We start from the raw sequence: 21,558 nt of genomic DNA, 5'->3' as shown, positions 1-21,558 counted from the left end.
CAGCCTGACTGCATGGCAGGCACTGCTCTAGGCACTAGGGAAATAGTAGTGACAAGGAAAATGTCTGCCCTCCGGGAGCTCGTGTTCTCGTGGAATGGAGAAAGTCACAGAACAAACGAATGTACAAATAATATATAAGGTAGTGTTAACTGCTATGGAGAAAAATAACCAGTATAAGGCATTAGGGAGTGCTGAGTGGTTGTGGTGGTAGTGGTGGTGTGTATTATTTTATAAAAGTGGTCAGGGAAAGTGTTCTAATATTTGGTTATATATGAACAAACCATGAAGTTAGGGAGAAAGTAGTAAGAATATTTGGTGGAACAGCAAACACAAAGACTCCTAAGTGGGAACATACTCTTGACATGTTCAAGGACAAGCAAGGGGCCAGTGTGCTAGAGTAGAAGTGGGAGAAAAGAAGAGTGCTAAGAGACACGATCAGAAAGGTAACAATGCCCAAACTATATAAATCCAAGATCATTGTAAAGATCTGGGTGTTTACTCTGGGATGGAAAGTCACTGGAAAATACTGAGCTGAGAAGTGAAAGGATTGGATTCATGTTTTAGTAGAACCACTCTGGCTGCTGCATGGAGATGAAACTGTAGGGGGGCAAAGTGGAGGCCTGGGGCCTATTTAGGAGGCTATTTCAATAATCTAGATAAGAGATAACGTGGTAGAGTGGGTGAGACATGGTCAGAGGCTGAATATATTCTGAAGGTAGTCAACATGATAGGCTGAAGCATTGGATGTGGAGGTAAAAGAGGAGAGAACCAAAGGTAGCCCAAGATAGAGAGTAGAAGAAGCCTGGACTGAGCCCCAGATGTCTTCAACTGCTGGAGATTGGGAGCTGGGAACAAATCTGCAAAGAAGGCTCAGAAGGAATAGTCAGCAAGGTAGGAGGAGAAGCAAGAGACAGTGATATCCCACAAGTCATCTGGAGAAAATGCAGGAGGAGGAATTGATGAACCATGCTAAATGCTGCTAAATGGTGGGGAGAAATGAGGCCTGAGAACTGACTACTGGATAGGACCACAGGGGGTCATAGGTGACCTTGATAAGAGCTGTTTCCAGTGAAATAATGGAGACAAATGCTCTAAAAGCTGTACCACTGAAGAGGTGCTGAATTCTCAGTTCTAGTTTTTAAAATCCTAAAGATGGACCCTGATTAATGTCGCTCAGATCAAGCACTCACCTTTAGACCAATAAACTATGGCCAAGGAGAAAGGTAATTTGATGGGTTAGTGGTAGGCTGATCAACAGTGGGGGTTCTCAGGCTGTACTGTAGGAACATGGGCACCTAAGATATATGTGCAGATGGAGAAAGGGGGAAGGAAGGAGGAAGGGGAGGTCACCAAGGCTCTCCCCATTATTGGGTCTGTAACTTAAACTTTAATTATAAAATGGGGTTAAAAGTCCCAGTTTTACAGAACTGGTGTCAAAATCAGATCAAAAAAGAGAATGTGATGAATGAGCTCTGTACATACTGTAACTTCTATACAAGCATGATAGGTTACCACAACAAGCATAATTGGTTACCATCATGATGACAAAATGGAAGTGCAGACCCATGTGGCACATCTTCAGGCATCACTCCCTGGCCACATTGTGCCCCATAAAGGAGCATATATATTTTAAACAACTATAGCTGGATGTTCTGGCTAGAAGAACACAATTCTTTTCCCCAAGTTTAAACACTGGGAGCTCTTAGGAAAATGTACTCTTACTAGCTCTCAAAGCAGAAAATTGAAAAACCCATCCCAAGAGTAGCATAAGTCAAAAAAGACAGAAAGACAGAAAGAAAGGAAGGAAGAGAGGAAAGAAGACTGAAGAAAAAGAAAAGAAATGGGAAAAGAAAAAAAAAAGAGAAATCATTGGCAAGGAGGGAAGGGGAAGAGGCAGATAAAAGAGGGAAAAAAGTTGATTTCATTTATATATAATATATTATTTTATTTATATATTATTCTTATATATAAATACATGTGTATATATACATTTATATATGTACATGTGTATATGAATAGATATATGTATATATTCATAAATGTGTGCATAGGTAAAGGGGTATGTAATCTGTCCCACACTGGACTATGAAGAAAAAAGATTAAATTTTATGTCCTCCTCCTAAATCATATAACTGAACAGTAAACTGCTTGTTATACTGCAAAATACTGTGTTTACTAGTAATATAAGTCAATAAGAATGAAAGACAATGAAAAGTAAAAAAAATTAAAACTAAAAAAGAAGAAGAAGAAGAATCCCCTATATGCACTGGGGATTTGTCCTTACTCTTTCTTTCTATTTCTGACAAGGCATTTCAAATCTGAAGTCGTTTAAAGATAAAAGAAATCTTGAAGAGCACTAGCTCCAAATGAGCCCAATTACTCCATGACTGTATGTTATGAGCTTAAGGAGGCTTATTAATTCTTTGATATGAATGAGCCCTGTTTTAAGAAAGGTTTGAGGAAACTTCTTTCCTATCCTCAGAGAATTAATAATTTTTAAGAACTGCTAAGACCTGTCTGACTTCTTCTCTGGGAATTGTATTTTACCAAATCAGGAATTCTCTGACAAGTTCAGAACGTGAATATGTTACTCTTTTTCTGTGATATTCTCATCTTCTAAAATGAACCACACGGGGACTTCCCTGGTGGCACAGTGGTTAAGAATCTGCCTGCCAATGCAGGGGACACAGGTTCAAGCCCTGGTCCAGGAAGATCCCACATGCCACAGGGCAACTAAGCCTGTGCGCCACAACTACTGAGTCTGCATTCTAGAGCCTGCGAGCCACAACTACTGAGCCCACGTGCCCCAACTACTGAAGCCTGCACGCCTAGACAACGTGTTCCACAACAAAGAGAAGCCACCGCAATGAGAAGCCTGCGCACCGCAACAAAGAGTAGCCCCCACTCACTGTAACTAGAGAAAGCCCGCGTGCAGCAACGAAGACCAAACACAGCCAAAAAAGAAAAAAAAAAAAGAACCATACTAATCAAGATAAAAGATATTGAAGTTTTGAAACCTCACACATAAAGTGAGTTAGTATCATATTAGACTTTATTATCTTCTGTGTTTCCTTTATAATCATGCTTGTTACTATGTCATCCCTATATACCCAAGAGAGATAAATTCCCATGATGTTTCTCTTTTTTAATATAAATTATCTATACTTCTTCCACAGGGGATACATTTTCCACTTATGACACCTAAAGAACTAATCTCATAAGAGCCTTTAAGACAGAGTAAAATAAAGAATTAAATTGTTAAAATGTCCATACTAGCCAAAACCATTTATAGATTCGATGCAACCCCTATCAAGATTCCAATGGCAGGACTTCCCTGGTGGTGCAGTTGTTAAGAATCTACCTGCTAAAGCAGGGAACACCAATTTGATCCCTGGTCCAAGAAGATCCCACATGCCACGGAGCAACTAAGCCCGTGCACCACAACTACTGAGCCTGTGCTCTAGAGCCCGTGAGCCACAACTACTGAGCCTGCATGCCACAACTACTGAAGCCTGCGCACCTAGAGCCCGTGCTCCCAACAAGAGAAGCCACTGCAATGAGAAGCCCGTGCACCGCAACGAAGAGTAGCCCCTGCTCACAGCGACTAGAGAAAGCCCATGTGCAGCAATGAAGACCCAGAGAAGCTAAAAATAAAAAATTAAATTAAATTAAAAAAAAATTCCAATGGCAATTTTTACATAAATAGAAAAAAAAAAATCTTAAAATTCATATGGAACCACAAAAAACCCTGAACAGTCAAAACAATTCTCAGAAAAAAGAACAAAGCTGCAGGCATCACACATCCTGATTTCAAACTATATTACAAAACTATAGTACTCAAAACATTATGGTATTGGCATAAAACAGACACATGAAACAGAACTGAAAGCCCAAAATTAAACCCATGCATGTACAGGCATCTCATACTTGACATGGGAGCCAAGAATACTCAATGGAGAAAAGATAGTCTCTTTAATAGACAGTGTTGGGAAAGCTGAATATTCACATGTAAAAGAATGAAAGTGGACTCCTATCTTGTTTGTTTCTTTTTTTGTTTGTTTGTTTTTTGCGGTAAGTGGGCCTCTCACTGCTGTGGCCCCTCCCGCTGTGGAGCACAGACTCCAGACGCGCAGGCCCAGTGGCCATGGCCCATGGGCCCAGCCGCTCCATGGCATGTGGGATCCTCCTGGACCGGGGCACGAACCTGCGTCCCCCACATCGGCAGGCGGACTCCCAACCACTGAGCCACCAGGGAAACCCATGGACTCCTATCTTACACCACTCACAAAAATTAACTCTAAATGGATTAAAGACTTGTAAGATCTGAAACCATAAAACTCCTAGAAGAAAACAGGGAAAAAGCTCCTTGACATCGGTCTTGGCAATGATTTTATGGATATGACACCAAAGCACAAGTAATGAAAACAAAAATAAACAAGTGGGACTACATCAAACTAAAAAAGCTTCTGCACAGCAAAAGAAACAATCAACAAATGAAAAAGCAACCTACAGTATGGGAGAAAATATCTGCAGACAATATATCTGATAAGGGGTTAATATCCAAAATATATAAGGAACTCAATGGCAAAAAAACCCAAATAATCCAATTTTAAATGGGCAGAGACCCTGAATAGACATTTTTCCAAAGAAGATATTCAAATGACCAACAGGTACATGAAAAGGTGCTCAATCAACATCACTAATCATCAGGGAAATACAAATAAAAACCATAATGAAATATCACCTCCTACCTGTTAGGATAACTATTATCAAAAAGACAAGAGATAACAAATGCTGAGGAAGATACAAAGAAAAGGGGATGTAAACTGGTGCAGCCACTATGGAAGACAATATGGAGGTTCCTCAAGAAATTAAAAATATAACTACCATGTGATCCAGCAATACCACTTTTGGGTATGGATCCAACAGAAATGAAATCACTCTCTAAAAGGGATATGTGTACCCCAGATTTACTGCAGCATTATTTACAATAGCCAAAACATGAAAACAAACTAAGTGTCCACCAGTGGATGAATAGATTAAAAAAATGTGGTGCATATATGTACATATACAATGGAATATTATTCAGCAATGAGAAAGAAGAAAATCCTGCCACTTGCAAAAACACGAATGAACCTTGAGGGCATTATGTTAAGCAAAGTAAGTCAGAGAAATACAAATAATGTATGATCTCACTTACATATGGAATCTAAAAAAACAAACTGAAATAGAAACAGCAGATTGGTGGTTGCTGGGGTGGTGGGGTGGGGGAAATGGGTGAAGGTAGGTACAAACTTCCAGTTTTAGGATTAATAAATTCTGCGGATGTAATGTACAGCATGGCAACTACAGCTAACAATACTCTATTGTATATTTAAAAGTTGCTCAGAGAGTAGATCTTAAAAGTTCTCAGCCCACACAGAAAGAATTGTAACTATGTGAGGTAATGGATATGTAATCTAACCTTATTGTGGTAATCATTTCACAATATATACAGGTATCAAATCATAACACTGGACACCTTAAACATACACAATGTTGTATGTCAATTATATCTCAATAAAGCTGGAAAAAAAGACTTAAATGTTCTCAAACTGGTATTAAAATTAGTAAAAGTAATTTTATCTCTCTTAGTTACAGACTAGATTCCCTACACTTTGAAATGCCTCTCTACCCTTTTTCCCAACTCTCACTCAGATTTTAACAGTGTGTGTCATAGGTGTTATTAGTTTGAATTCTTTGCTGCCCCTCCTTCCAGGCCCCTCCCTCTGGAAGGTTATACATCCCTGACCCCTTGACTTCAGGGTTGGTCATGTGACTTGCTTTGGCCATTGAAATATGAGAGAAAGTAATGTGTACAATTTGGGTAGAGCTTTAAGAGTGATCACATGGCTGCCATCTTCTCTTTTCCCTGACCACAAGACCAGCAATGTTCCACCTAGACTGCTCTCTTACTGTGAGTCCTAAAATGAAGACAAATTGGAGCTGAGCTTAAATGGACCCCTGATGGATACACAGCATGAACAAGAAATAAATGTTTATTGCTATAAAGCTCTGAGATTTCAGGGACCATTTGTTACTGCAGCATAACTTAACCTGACAGAAAGTGCTTTATAAATTATTTTACACATTATGTTTATGTAATATAAGTATTACAATAATAGGCAAAAATTATAAGATCTCCAAACTTTCTGGGCTCCTAATTTTCTGGTAGAGTTTTTAAAAATGAGAATAGCAATAAGAGTACGCCAAGTGAGTTGGAAAATTTGTGTTACAAACCAATAATTCTTAGATTATTTTTCTCCATGAACCGCACTGTTAATATTACATTTATTTTAGGTCAATAAAAGGACTCCCCAGGGCTGGAGGGGTCTTGTCATTTTATAAGAGGAACTCTCAGAACACACCTACTAGACCAGACTACTCAAGTGTAGTCTGTGATCTTTTCTTCATCATTTTTCAATGAGATAAGCCCAGAAATAGGAGTGTGTGTTTAGAAGCTGTTATAGCAATTTGACATTACCAGAACATCCAAACTCAAGGTTATTCAAATTGTCTTCTTGAGTGAGGTAATAGAACAGTGTGTGCATTGTCAGAATGATGTGGTGAGTCACATGTGGCACAAGGTGCATACTAAGATTGGTCTTCCACAGATCAGACACACACACACACACACACAAATCCCGGCTCTTCACCACAGACAATTTGAAAAGCATTGACCCAGAAGCTGCCTGGAAGTCATCAGAACAATCATTGCACTTAGCGTGATAAGAAACCTAATACAGGACCTAAACCACACAGAAACACTATAAGCAAAGTTAAACTGTTCTCTTGGGAAAATCCATGGCCATACTAACAATCTTCCTGACATTATCTGTCCCACTGGATATTTATAAAGGCAGACAGTAGTAATAACATTTCTTAATTACCCACTGTGTGTGGAACACTGTACAATTCTCAGGTTATGAAATACTGTGTCACAGAATGCAGAATACATTTTCTCTTAGAAGCAATTTTACTAATGGTGGGGAGAATCCTAGCCAGCTGATTCACTTTGCTATAAAGCAGAAACTAACACACGTTGTAAAGCAATTACCCTCCAATAAAGATGTTAAAAAAAAAAAAAAGTTGACTTGATCTAAGAAGTAGCTGAACTCTATAATTTTTTATACTAATTTAACTTGTGGGTCTCTAGAACAGAAATTAAGGTGATAGGGTAAGAAGGAGAGGAAAGAGAAATTGTTAAACTATGGTAAACTTTTCTTTTAGATTCTCTCACCTTTTATTATCTTCTATCTCTCCATGCCTTCTCAGCCAACCCTCTCTCCTCTTATGTTCCCCTAGTCTTCCAAAACATACCACTCATCAAAATTCTTTCATTCCCTTTCCTTCAGTGTAGGCAATTTCAAGTATTAAGGAAATAAGTAGATTGGATTATTTTACACTTAGGTGTAGATGACTAATGGCCTCTTAATCCTTCTAGAGGTAGCTATCTTTTTTAGAGAATATGCTTATTTTAACTCAAACCTCAAAGGAGAAGTAAAAGGAAATGAAAAGAATATGTTTGGGAAAACAGAGGAAACTATTCTAGGTCAAGGAGGCAGGATGACTCTTGTCCGAGTTACCTCCTGCCAATCACTTCCTGCTTTTCACAGTTTCCCCCCTTTTTCTATTTCTTACATAGAATCCCCAAGTTCTTTTCATACTGACTCTCAACACTAAAAATGGAGGCAGTCATTGGTAAAAAGGAATCATTTGTACATGAGGTATAAGGCAAGGACAGTTTGCATGAGTGAGAACTGAGGGAGGAAATACACAAATAGTTGGAAGAGAAAATATCTGGAACACCATAGATGTTGAAAGCTAAAATCAGAGACCTTAGAGATTATCTGACCCAGTATATCCCTGAAAGACAGCAGGCCCTGGGCTCAGAGTCTTCAATAGGCAATGATCTCTTTGTAGCATTTAAATTAAAACAAATTGTTTCATTTTCACTCTTTTTTATTTTTACCACGATCTTGGAAGGTGGTGTTGCTTTTCAATTTGTGATAGTGATAATTTTCTTTTAAAATACATTAATTTAGGAAAAATAAAATTAGTTCAAGGAAAATCTTAGGTAAACAGTATAAGTGGTACATAGATGTGGGAAAGAATTATGAAGGTGGTATGCAGAATCTTGAAGCTGGGGAAACAGTGATCTAGCCTGAATGAACTTCACACTTGAATTTAAAACTGAGGAGAGAAATATGCATGCATATGGGGGGGAAAGGGGCAGGGGTGACCCAGAAATGTTATTAAGATAACACACAAACCTGTCTTCTGTAGGTGGTGTAGTTAAATTCCTCCAAACAGCCCCATGTGCAGAAACTATAAAGGAATGTTAGAGCTTATAAGCTGCAGTGACACATCACTTAGGAACCTCTGTTATATTTGCACACTCATCCTACAGCATTACCAGAATCAAGGCATCTTTTTACCTCTTCCTCCTATGAGACAACCCTTAGGGATTTCCCACTATTTACAGATTTTCAGCACACGTTTCTGTTTGTGGCCAGAAAAAGCATAATCCTATAAGAATACAGGAAGTTTACACATGATATTGTATATATTTTTAGTCTAAATAACAATAATAAACAACAATTCAGCAGGATCTGGCTTAATTCAGGTGTTGCCAATAACTATGGGCATACAGTATGAATTTATACTGAGTCAGTGTGTAAGAGTTTTAACCATTCATGTAAAATAGCTTTGGTTGAGCTCAACAAAGGTTTATTAAAAGCCAAAATATGTTCCAGGAATTGTGCTAGGTGTTGAGGAATCATGATCAAAAAGACTCAGTCACTGCCTCCAAGGCATCCACAGTTGTACAAATTAAACATGAGCCATGCTATATTCACGACATTTTCCATAGTTCATAAAACAGTTTCACTTTGGATTACTTAATACGTACAGAAGCACTGTGATGTAAAAGATATTACTGTTATCCCCACTTTACAAACAAGGAAACTAAAACATAGTCAAGTTGACTTGCCCAAGGTTGATAACAGCACTATCAGTAAGCAACAGAGAAAAGTCTTGAACTCAAGAATCCTGCTTCCAAATCAGTGCTTTTCCAGCAATACCAGCCACCTGAAATTATTTCTCTCCCGTTTCTGCTTCTGGCTGTAATGAAGCAACATGTGCTCCTGTTGAGAACAACTTGAAAAGCCAGAAAAAAATACAAAAATGAAATCTATTTAAAGGCAGTAAGTCTATTTGACATCATTAGAAAATTGCCTTAGCAGCCACAATTTTAGAGTACAAGATCAGAGAGATGAGGGAACCCCAAGAATGTGGTCTACCAGCCAGAAAAATGGTGTAGAAAAACAATGAACCCAAAAGCTAGTTCTACTTGGGGGGGATTGATAAATTCACAAGTTCCTACCCAGACTGATCAAGAAAAATATGAAGAGAAGACACAAATTACCAACATGAGGAGTGAAAGAGAGGACGTCACGACAGACCTAAAAGATTAAGGATATAAGGATATATTATGAACAACTATTATTGTGATAACATAGATGAAATGGACACATTCATTGAAAGACACATATTATCAAAAATTGACCCAAGGGGCTTCCCTGGTGGCGCAGTGGTTGAGGGTCCGCCTACCATGCAGGGGATGCGGGTTCGTGCCCGGGTCTGGGAGGATCCCACATGCTGCAGAGCGGCTGGGCCCGTGAGCCATGGCCGCTGAGCCTGCGCGTCTGGAGCCTGCGCTCCGCAACGGGAGAGGGCACAACAGTGAGAGGCCCGCGTACTGGAAAAAAAAAAAAAAAATTGACCCAAGAAGAAATAGAAAACTTGAACAGCCCAATTTCAATTAAAGAAATTGAATTCATAGTTAACAGCTTCCACGAAGAAACTCCAGGCCTAGAAGACTTCACTGGTGAATTCCATCCAACATTTAAGGAAAAAGTAATACCAATCCAAACACATATTTTTGAGAAAATAGAAAAGATAGAAACACTAAATCATTTTATGAGGCCAGGATTACCCTGATTCCAAAAACTGACAAAGACATTAAAAGAAAATAGACTTACAGATTATCCCTCATAACATAGATGTATAACTTCTTAACAAAATATTATCAAATTTAATCTAACAATATATATTTATTATATTGGATAATATATATCCAATAGGGATAATACGTCATGACAGAAGGGGTTATCCTGGGGATATGTGTTGGTGTATCATTCAGGGTCTAACCAGTAGAGAGAAATCACACAGTAATTTAAATGGGGAAAGTTTGATTTTAAAAAAATCACTAATTCAACAGGGGAGCAACTATAAATATATAAAGAGAATGCTAAAGAATAAACTAGCCCTGACAACAGTTCCCAAGGATGGACAAATTTAGAAGGTCCTTTCCCCAAGGCTGGGACGCAGACCCAAGTTGGAGAATATATAGTTATAGCCTACTCGACAGTGAAAAAGTTCTCTGGGTTGCCCAGGCAAGAACTGGTCCACAGTTACCAGGCAAGCAAGAAACACCCTCCCAAGGTTCAGATGGGCCAAAGCTGGTATGTGGGCATGAGGAGGGAGTTCGGCATTAGGAGCCCAGTCACTAAAAGGGCAGCACGAGGCCTGGACCATGAAGTGTCTGCCCTGGGCCAGAGTAGGATCTAAGACAAAAACAAACACGTTCGTTGAAAGAGAACATAAAATAAAGATACTTCCAGACAAAGACAGTTCATTGCCATGAGACCAACACCACAAGAACTATTAAAGGGAATTCTTCAGGAAAATGAAAAATGATCCCGAGCCAAAATACAGAATGCAGAAAGGAATTAAGAGCACCAAAAAAGGTAAATACATGAGTAAACCTAAATGAATATTGACTATATGAAAAAAATACTAGTATTACTACTATTAATTCTGTCTTGTGGGGTTTTTATGTAAAATTAAAAATGCATGACAACATAAACATCAAATGTAAACAGAGTTAATATGTTCTAAAGTCTTATTATGTGGGAAGTGCTAATTTATATTACACACTAATAACTCAAGAATGGATGTAGTAATCTCCAGTATAACCACTAAAGGAATAAAGATTGTATACCAACAAGTTGATTGGAATGATAAAAAAATACTTGCTTATACATATATATACATATATATCTATTCTTTTTCAGATTCTTTTCCATTATAGTTTATTAGAAGATGCTGAATATAGTTCACTGTGCTATACAGTAAATCCTTGTTGGTTATCTATTTTATATATAGTGGTGTGTATATGTTATTTCCAAACTCCTAATTTATCCCTCTCCCTGCCCTTTCCCCTTCGGTAACCATAAGTTTGTTTTCTATGTCTGTGGGTCTATTTCTGTTTTGTATACATGTTCATTTGTATCTTTTTTTTGGCTGTGCCGCACACCTTGTGGGATCTCAGTTCCCTGACCAGGGATGGAACCCAGGTCTTCAGCAGTGAAAGCACGGAGTCCTAACCACTGGACCACCAGGGAATTCCTGTCATTTGTATCATTTTTTAAAATTCCACATATAAGCGATATCATATTTGTCTTTCTCTGTCTGGCTTACTTCACTTAGTATGATAATCTCTAGGTCCATCTAGTTGCTGCAAATGGCATTATTTCATCCCTTTTTTATGGCTGAGTAATATTCCATTGTGTGCGTATACCACATCTTCTTTATCCACTCATCTGTCAATGGACATTTAGGTTGCTTCCATGTCTTGAGTATTGTAAATAGTGCTGCAATGAACATTGGGGTGCATTATCTTTTCAAATTATGGTTTTCTCCAGATATATGCCCAGGAGTGGGATTGCAGGATCGTATCATAGCTCTATTTTTAGTTTTTTGAGGAACCTCCATAGCAGCTGTAGGGAGCTTGTTAAATTAACTATGGGTTTATTCACACAGTATAATATTCCGTAGCAGTTCAAAGGAATGAGGAAGTTTTCTTTACAATAAGACCTACACAAAGGAGTATTGAACAGAAAAAGGAATGAGGAAGATCTCTGTACGTAACACTGAGTGAGCACCAGGATAAATGAAAAAAAGTGAGGCCTAGAACAGGGCTTGTAAAATGTCACTTTTGTGTAATAAAGGGAAGGAGAATATAAATATTTCTTTCTATTTCCTAAAAAGAAGCAACTAAAGGATAAACCAAACAGTAAGAGATATCTGCTAATTGTTACATATGGTGGGAGGTAGGGGAGTAAAGGAAGAAAGGAGATGGAGAATTCTCTGTGCTGTTTTACAGTTTTGACTGAACTATGTAAAAGTTTTTACATATCTTAAAAATCACTGAATTTTTAAAAACCAATTTCTAAAATTTGAAAACCACTTCCCTGGCGGTCCAGTGGTTAAGACCCTGAGCTTCCACTGCAGGGGGAACGGGTTCGATCCCTGGTGGGGGAACTAAGCTCATGCATGCCATGCAGTGTGGCCAAAAAATAAAAATATAAAAAAAATTGACACCAAATGGAAACCTATAATTCTAACTGTATATCAAATTGATGGCATAAATACACAGGGCAAATAATTATTTCAAGTGACTTTTTTAAATTCAGTTTTTTTATTCAGGTAAAATTCACATAACATACAATTAACCATTTTAAAGTGTACAGTTCAGTGGCATTTGGTGCCTTCACAGTGTTGTGCTGTTTTATTATTTTTGACTCTTTGGTCGTTTTCCTTGTAATTCTACCCGTGGTTTTTTTTTTTCCTTCTAGTTTTGTTGAGGTATAATTGACATACAGCACTGTATAAGTTTAAGGTGTAGAGCATCATGATTTGACTTACATACATCATGAAATGATGACCACAGTAAGTTAGTGAACATCCATCATCTCATAGAGATGCAACATTAAAGAAAGAGAAAAAGATTCTTTCCTTATCATGAGAACTCTTAGGGTTTACTCTCTTAACAACTTTCACATATAACGCACAGATGTGTTCATTATATTTATCATATTGTACTTATTTATCTTATAACTGGAAGTTTGTACCTTTTGACCACCTTCACCCAATTCCTTTTCCCCCACCCCCCAATGACCACAAATCTGATCTCTTTTTGTATGAGTTTGTCTGTTTGTTTTTGAAGTATGATTGACCTACGACACTACATTAGTTCCTGGCACCCAACATAATAAATCGATATTTCTGTACATTTCAAAATGATCACCATGATAAGAATAGTTATCATCTGTCACTAAAGATATCACATAATTATTGACTATATTCCTCACACTATACATTTCATACCTGTGACATTTAATTTGTAACTTAAAGTTTGTACCTCTTAATCTCCTTCATCTATTTCTCTCATCCCATCCCCCCAACCTGAGGAAACATCTGTTTATTCTCTGTATCTATGACTCTGTTTCTCTTTAGTTATGTTTGTTGAGTGACTTTCAAACACAGAAATTTGACTATATATCCCTTGTGGTATATATCTGGGTGACAAAAGAACCACAAAGAATTCTTAAGCTGCATTCAGTGGTCTTATTATTAGAAGTAATATTGATACTTTTTTAAAACTATTATATATACATTATAGGATTAGGAAATAAATACTTCAATTAATGTCTTTGGGAACCACGATTTTCGAAGTAAAGAGAAAATTGATATGAGTAAAATCAAAGAAGTTCAATCAAAACTCTGTAATCTTAAACTTGAATTGATTCACACCCATTGGGATACCTACTATTAAGATAACAAGTATTGATGAGGATGTGGAGAAACTGGAACCCTTGTGCTTTGCTGGTTGGAACGTAAAATGGTGCAACCAATTTAAAAAATGGTATGGCAGTTCCTCAAAATATTAAACATAGAATTACCATATGATCCAGCAATTCCACTTCCAGATATATACACAGAAGAATTGAAAACAGGGACTCGAACAGGTATTTATACACCCATTATTGTAGCAGCATTATTCACAACGGCCAAAATTTGGAAAAAACCCAAGTGTTCATCAACGAATGAATGGATAAACAATATGTGGTATATACATCAATGTATACATAATTCACCCTTAAAAAGTAAGAAATTACATGCCACAACATGGATGACCCTTGAGGACATTATGCTAAGTGAAATAAACCAGCCGCGTAAGGGAAAATATTCATAAATATAGTAAGTAGAATGGTGGTTTCCAGGAGCTGGAGGAAAAGGGAGTGGGGAGTTAGTGTCTAATGAGTACAAAGTTTCAGTCTAGGAAGATGAGAAAGCCCTGGAGACAGATGGTGGTGATGCTTGCCGAACAATGTGAATGTACTTAATGTCACAAACTCATACATTTAAAAATTGCTTACGTGGTAAAATTAATTATGAATATTTTACAATAATAAAACAACTGTACAGGAAACATCAGTATGAACTCATTATATATTTGTCTCTTACCATGAAATATGTATTTCTGAGGGCTGTCCACTAAAAAGGTCTAGAAGCATTGACAACCTAGTAGCAATGAGCACCCCCATCACCAAGATCATAGCTTCTAAATACTATTCTCCACCAAGAGGAACCCGGACTCTTTTGAGAAATGGCTGATTCTAGCTCCAGGGCAAGAAATCTAAGAGATGGCCTTGGGACATCTTGCTGACCCAGAAAATAAGGACACTACTGAAGACAAATAGTTCTGTCAAAAGGACACAGGAGTCAAAATGAAGGGGCTCCCATTGACCAAAGATGGGACAATTTGAGCAAGGAAAAGAATCATGATTATAACTGACTGAAACACATAAAACCATCCACAACACATAAATCCATGTGTTCATAATAATACTAACAAAAAATAAAAACACAAAACCTCATCAATCACCATTGGATGTTTCTAGTGTACCAATTCATTACTGAGAAAACCAATAAAGGGAGGAAATTAAGCATGAATCCTGCCTTTTGCATACAAACTCTATTTCAGGGTAACCAAACAGTTGATGAGGTAGAAATTCTTTTTACGGAAGAATCTCAGCAAATGTGTTCAGAAGGAATGATAGAATTAGAATGAATTAAACAAAATGGTATTAAGCAACCATCACCAACAGATGCCAAAACAATATTCAAAAGGGTTGATGGGTGAATTTATCACGGATGAATCAGGCTGGCAACATCAGAATCCACTGTTCAATCTTAGCATTGCTAAACATCAAACCTCCAGATCTAATCACCAGCTTAGAGGAAAAAGTGGAGGTAGAGAAACAAATTAATTGCCACCATGAAGACACACATATACTAAAACTGGAATGATACAGAGAAGATTAGCATGGCCGCTTTGCAAGGATAGCACACAAATTCATGAAGCGTTCCATATTTTAAAAAAGAAAGGAACAACCAGACAAATCCAGAATATGGGGAATTTTGTAGGACAAATGACCCCTGAACAAATGAGATGAGGAGCATCTGTTGTAGAATAAAAGAGACTATGCAAAATTAACAACCCAGTGTAATGTGTGGACTCATTTGGATCTTGGTTTCCAGAGCACTGTCCTCTGTGTTTCTGGTTGGAACTTGCCCTGTGGGCCTTCTTGGTTGAAATCTGCTGCTGTGAAGATATATTTCTGTCCTTTCCTTTACTTTGTTAGAGCCAGAGCCAATGGGCATCTACCCACAGCCTCCGTCTCACCTCAGCTATCGCTAAGTAACAAATAAGTGAGTCTCTGCATGAGGCCAGTTCACATGGTTTCCCCCCAGACTCTAAGAAGAGTCTCCTCATCCTGCCATGACCATTCTGTGACTGCCAGCTCAGCACCCCTGCCACCAGGAACAGAGCGTGGTTGAGAAGTAAAATCTCAGAGCTTCTTGCTGCCTGATCACACTGTCCTGCCACATTTGCATTGATGTAGTTGCACCCCAGGTTGGTAAAGGACAGCCTGGGAAGCAGCCTCATAATAGGGAGTAGGGGACAGCTGCTACCCCCTTTTCTCTAACATACACCCCCTTCCTGGATGAAGTCTGCCTGGAGAGAAAACAGGATCAACATCTCTCCTTCTCTCTGTTTCTTCCTCCCACCATTCCCTTGACTAGAAAGTGGTAAGTTTTTCTTCTAATTCCCCTATGTGTTAACCTCCTGCTCCAGTAGAGTGACAGCTGCCATAGATAGAAGGGTATCGTTCCTACACTACAGGAAAATTCTGTGAACTGGATCTTTTGATATTCTAGTGGGGAGATGAAGGAATATGGAACATTCTTTCTCACAATTATTATTAATAATATTATTATATATAATGCAGAAGTGTAATGTTAGTACATTTTTATTTCCTTTAAATTCCTTCTATAACAAATCTCCTAAGCATATGAATACCTTAGCCTAGCAGGGCAAAGAACATATGTTCAGAAAGGAAAACGAAAAAAGCACATTAATAACTTTCATATCACCACTCTTATACACATGCGCACACACACACAGAGACTTACTTGGAATTATAATATGCATAGTTTAAGTTTTATCTTTTTAGGTTTAAAAATAATAAATGACTACATCTTCATTGTAAAAAGCAACCCACCCACTGTTTATTAATTTTGCGATCTCAAAACACAGTTGTATGTGTGTGTTTACCATTTTCCCACGTAATTTAATATTCTGCTAAAATATGCTTTTTAATCCCTGAGTGGTGTTCCATTGTCCAGTGTATTTTTACACACTTAATCAATCTTTAGCCAATCCACTATACTAGACAGTTAAGTTGTTTCCAACTGAGTTGGGATGAACAGCCCTGTAGTATTATTTTGGTATAAACTTCTAGAAGTAGACTGGTTGAATTAAAGAATATAAACACTTTTGATGGAAAGATTACAAAATGCCTAATTATCCTTAGAAAAATCATAGCATTTTCCAGGTCCACCAGCAGTGTGTGACACTGCCCACTTTTCCTTACCTTCTCTAAATTTATAATTAAAATGTTAAAACTGTAAATTTTATAATTGTGAATTTTAAAATATTTTATGCTATTATATACAATGGAATATTACTCAGCCGTAAAAAGGAACGAAATTGAGTTATTTGTAGTGAGGTGGATGGACCTAGAATCTGTCACACAGAGTGAAGTAAGGCAGAAAGTGAAAACCAAATACCGTATGCTAATGCATATATATGGAATTTTAAAAAGTGGTACTGATGAACTTAGTGGCAGGGCAGGAATAAAGACACAGACGTAGAGAACAGACTTGAGGGCATGGGGGGGAAGGGGAAGCTGAGATGAAGTGAGAGAGTAGCATTGACACATATACACTACCAAATGTAAAATGGATGGCTAGTGGGAAGCAGCTGCAAAGCACAGGGAGATCAGTTTGGTGCTTTGTGATGACCTAGAAGGGTGGGATAGGAAGGGTGGGAGGGAGACGCAAGAGGGAGGGGATATGGGGACATATGTATACATGTAGCTGATTCACTTTGTTGTACAGCAGAAACTAACACAACATTGTAAAGCATTTATACTCCAATAAAGATGTGAAAAAATAAAATAAAATAAAATTTTATGTTAAAATATCTTTGTTCAGCTGGTAAACAAATATTGGTTTAAATGTTCATTTCTTTGAGTACTAGTGAGATTGAAAATTTTTTCATATGTTTCAAATACATATTGACCATTTGTATTACTTTAAATGATATCTTCAGATGAGAAAATTGAGGTTCAGAGAGATTAAATGACTTGTTCAAGGACACACAGCTTCTACGAAGCAGATAACTTATTTTTTTCATGTTTTAAAATGAAACGGAATTGCTCTTCAGTTTGTCAGAGTAAGCAATAAAGCCTATGGGGCAAAGTTCTGTTGAATCCAAGAGTTCAAGGATATCTAACTAACATGTCTCTTCAGGTCAAATCATCTTTATAAAATATTGCTTGGAGAACTATTGTGAAGATTTAATGAATTACAGTTCTTTTACTCCATAATTTTTAATTCCAAGAGAAATCCAAATCAAGATTGGAAGATAAAAAAGAGATTGCTAAAAAGGGCATCTGAATATGCTGACAGCATCCTTCTTACCATCTATCAGTCATGAATGGCTGCACAGCTGTAGACGCTGAAGGAGACTGTGGTACCCATGACCTCCTTCTCCCCATTACCACAGCCTGAGGACAAAGCATCCAACTGCATATGTTTTATGGTGGTAGAATGCAACCAGCATATTATTTTGAGAGATGCTCAGAAGCTGATGCCTTACTTTTTGTTTCTGAATGCCCCTTTCCATTTCTATCCCAATTAATATATAAGGCCAGGTTGTCACCTGCTCATTTAACCTTGTGTGGCAAAGTTGAAGTCTCCTTTCTTTAATTACTAACAAGAGAGTCCATGAGTTAACAATTTAAAAGGGGGGGGGGTGGAGAACAATAACAATAAAGGAAATGGCATAGTTACTTAAATGGCAGAAAGAAAGGAAGGAAGGGAGGGAGGGAGGGAAGGAGGAAGGAAGGGAGGGAGGGAGGATAAGAGCAAGCAAGCGCACTGGCAAAATGTAATCTAGTAAGAACTGGCCAAAGGTGTATTTCAGCAGGATAAGGAACGTGAGGGACCTGGAAAAAAGGGAGATGTTAACATCTACTGGAGGGGGTAAAATTCTAACACTGCTTTCTACTTGGGTTTAAGATCTTATCCCAGGGGAGTGAAGTTTTTGTTCCAGGAGCTGAGTGGTCAAGATCCCCTCAGGTAGAGTTTACAAGGGAGATGCCTCTTCACTCTCGTCGAATTTGTGATCATTTGTGTCCATGACTATCCCAGGCTAAGAAAGTAAGAAAGAATGGAACTTGAGCACTAGGGGTCTCCAATTTCCCCCCTTCCCAAAGTGGTGCTTCCTACACCATTTCTTGTCTTAGGCAGAGAAATAACATAGAATTATTAAGTTCCAGTAGCAGCAATGGGGAGAGGATTCGAGAGTTCAACCACTGCCCCATAAAATGTATGCAGTTTCCACTTCAGCAGAGCACTGTAGGACACCATAGTGTCTCTTGGATGTGAACGGAGGGATTCTTGAAGATCTTGCATAAAGTAAAATTCATGTAACTCAAGAGTAATTTTCCCATAACAATTCTGTATTTGATCCTCATATAAGAGGTGGTGGTTTAATGCAGCAGTCCCCAACCTTTTTGGCACCAGGGACCAGTTTCGTGGAAGACAATTTTTTCACAGACCGGGGTGGGGGTGGAGTGGGGGGGGATGGTTTCGGGATGATTCAAGCTCATTACATTTATGGTGCACTTTATTTCTATTACTATTACATTGTAATATATAATGAAATAATTATACAACTCACCATAATGCAGAATCAGTGGGAGCCCTGAGCTTGTTTTCCTGCAACTAGACGGTCCCATCTGGAGGTGATGGGAGACAGTGACACATGAACTGTGTTCCTTCCTTCAGCCCAGTCTACTCCGTAATCTCGTTTTGGTTGCTGTCACTGCAGAAAACCCTGCTTCACAAAGACAGGATGTTGGAAATGGAAGGAGGCTTTTCAGTTCTTTTGTGGCAATCTCAGGATATTCCGCCTTGACTTTAATCCAGAACGTATGGAGATTTGAAGTTGTCTCAAACATACTTTTAAGGCCACCATCATTTGAGATCTCAAGCAGTTGATCCTCTTCTAGCACAAAGTCGATTCACCTGGCTTATTCACAAACCGGTCGCGGATCCATTCCTTCCCAGTTCGGGGGTCTTTTGTGGTTGGGAAGTAATGCTCAAACTCTTCTGAAAGCTGAGACAGGTGATCATGCACCAGCTGTGAGAAAGAAGGCCCTGGCTCAGTCTCTTTCAAAATCTCTGCTAATGTTTGAAACGTGTCAAAAATCCCAATGTTCACTCGTCGCCTCGATAATTCCAGTTTGGCTTTGAATGCAGCCACTTTATCTGCCGTCTTGAACACAGCTGTCATTCTCCCCTGAAGTGACAGATTGAGTTCATTGAGCAGGTTGAATATGTCACACAAGTAAGCAAGTTTTGCGACACATTCTGTGTCACTGAAATGTGAATGTGCCGCCAGGGGTGACTGTTTATCTAAAAGAAATATCTGGAGCAGCTCTCGTAACTCAAAAACTCTGGCCAGTGATCTACCTTTAGAAAGCCATTTCACTTCTGTGTATAAGAGAAGACGTGTGTGCTCTGTGTCCATCTCCTCACAGAGCTGCGTGAACAGACGTGAGTTAAGGGCATGTACTTTAATGTCGTTGATAATTTTAATCACATCCTGCAAAACACTGTTAAGTTCAGGTGACATTTTTTGGCTAGCCAGCATTTCTCTATGGATGACGCAGTGCGTAGACTCACATTCAGAAGTGACCTCTTTGACTCAAGTAGTGATATCAAAAAGCCATCCAGTCATAGCAGCCACTCCGTCTGTGCATATACCAACACAAAATGACCAAATCAGTTTTCCTGATATGTAATCATTCAAAGAACTGAACAGTTCTGCAGCTGTGGTGTTGGTTAGCAACAAAAGTGCACATAACATGTCCTCCTGCACATCCTCCTGAAAAATATATCGCACAAAAACAAGCATTGTTGCCTTGTTGTCAACATCGGTAGACTCGTCAACCTGGACTGCGTACCACGGTGATTCATTAATCCTAACAACCGTGCCACAGTATCCTCTGCTATTTCATCAATTCATCTAGTTATGGTGCTAGCCAAAAGAGGAACACGTGTCACCTTTTGAACTGCAGCCTCTCCTACAAGTTCATGACAAATGTCCTTAGCAGCAGGCAGGATCAACTCTTCACCAATAGTACAGGGCTTCTTAGCTTTAGCAATGCAGTTAGCCACTAAGGACCATGCTGTCAGTGCAGACATATTTGATGAAGTGGTGGCCTTCAATAATTGCTTCTGTTCTTCGTGTTCACGTTTCTTTCTTTTGAAAAAAGAAATGCAGGGTGCTTGGTCTCCATGTGACGAAGCAGTTTTGAAGATTTCTTGGCTTCGTTGGAGAGCCGGTCACCACATATTATACAAAGCGGGCTTGGAGAATGTGAATCACCTGTTGCAATGAACCTGTAATTTAAGTAGGACTCTTGGTATTTTCTTTTCAATGCAGCTTTCTTTTTGTTGGCAGTCTTAGAGTCTTCTGCTGTCTCATCATTGGGTCTTTACCCCTCTTCAAAGAGGCTCTCCAGTGATGTTTGTTTTTTACTCATTTTGGCTAGGGTTAGCTTGTGGGCTTACCACAACTGTGACTGAGACAAGTGTGCAGTGTGGGAAAGAGGCACGAACGGAAGTGGTACATATAATAATGGGTGGGCCAAGTGTGGACTAAAGTAAGTGTCAGATTCTGACTTAAAGCCTGCCACCAGATGCAGCTGTACAACTGAAGTACATCAATTAACTTGCCACTATAAAGCCTGCCACCAGATGCAGCTTGTCACTTGCCCCTCACTGATTGGGTTTTGATATGAGTCTGCAAGCAATTGATTTATTATGGTCGCTGTGCAGTCAGACCTCTCTGCTAATGAGAATTTGCATTTGCAGCCGCTCCCCAGCACCGCCTCAGCAACCCCCCTCAGGTGATCTGGCATTAGATTCTCATAAGGAGCGCGCAACCTAGATCCCTAGATCCCTCGAATG

General features: G+C 38.7%; 1 pseudogene; it reads left to right on the top strand.

The window, feature by feature from the left end:
* The first annotated feature begins 15,226 nt into the window (after positions 1 to 15,226).
* LOC136125274 (U6 spliceosomal RNA) lies at positions 15,227 to 15,326 on the top strand (annotated as a pseudogene).
* Positions 15,327 to 21,558: the final 6,232 nt, after the last annotated feature.

The sequence above is a fragment of the Phocoena phocoena genome, chromosome 6 (genome assembly GCF_963924675.1).
Source record: "Phocoena phocoena chromosome 6, mPhoPho1.1, whole genome shotgun sequence".
Lineage (NCBI taxonomy): Eukaryota > Metazoa > Chordata > Mammalia > Artiodactyla > Phocoenidae > Phocoena > Phocoena phocoena.
Note: the sequence above shows the minus strand (reverse complement) of the source record. Positions and strands in the feature narration are given on the sequence as shown.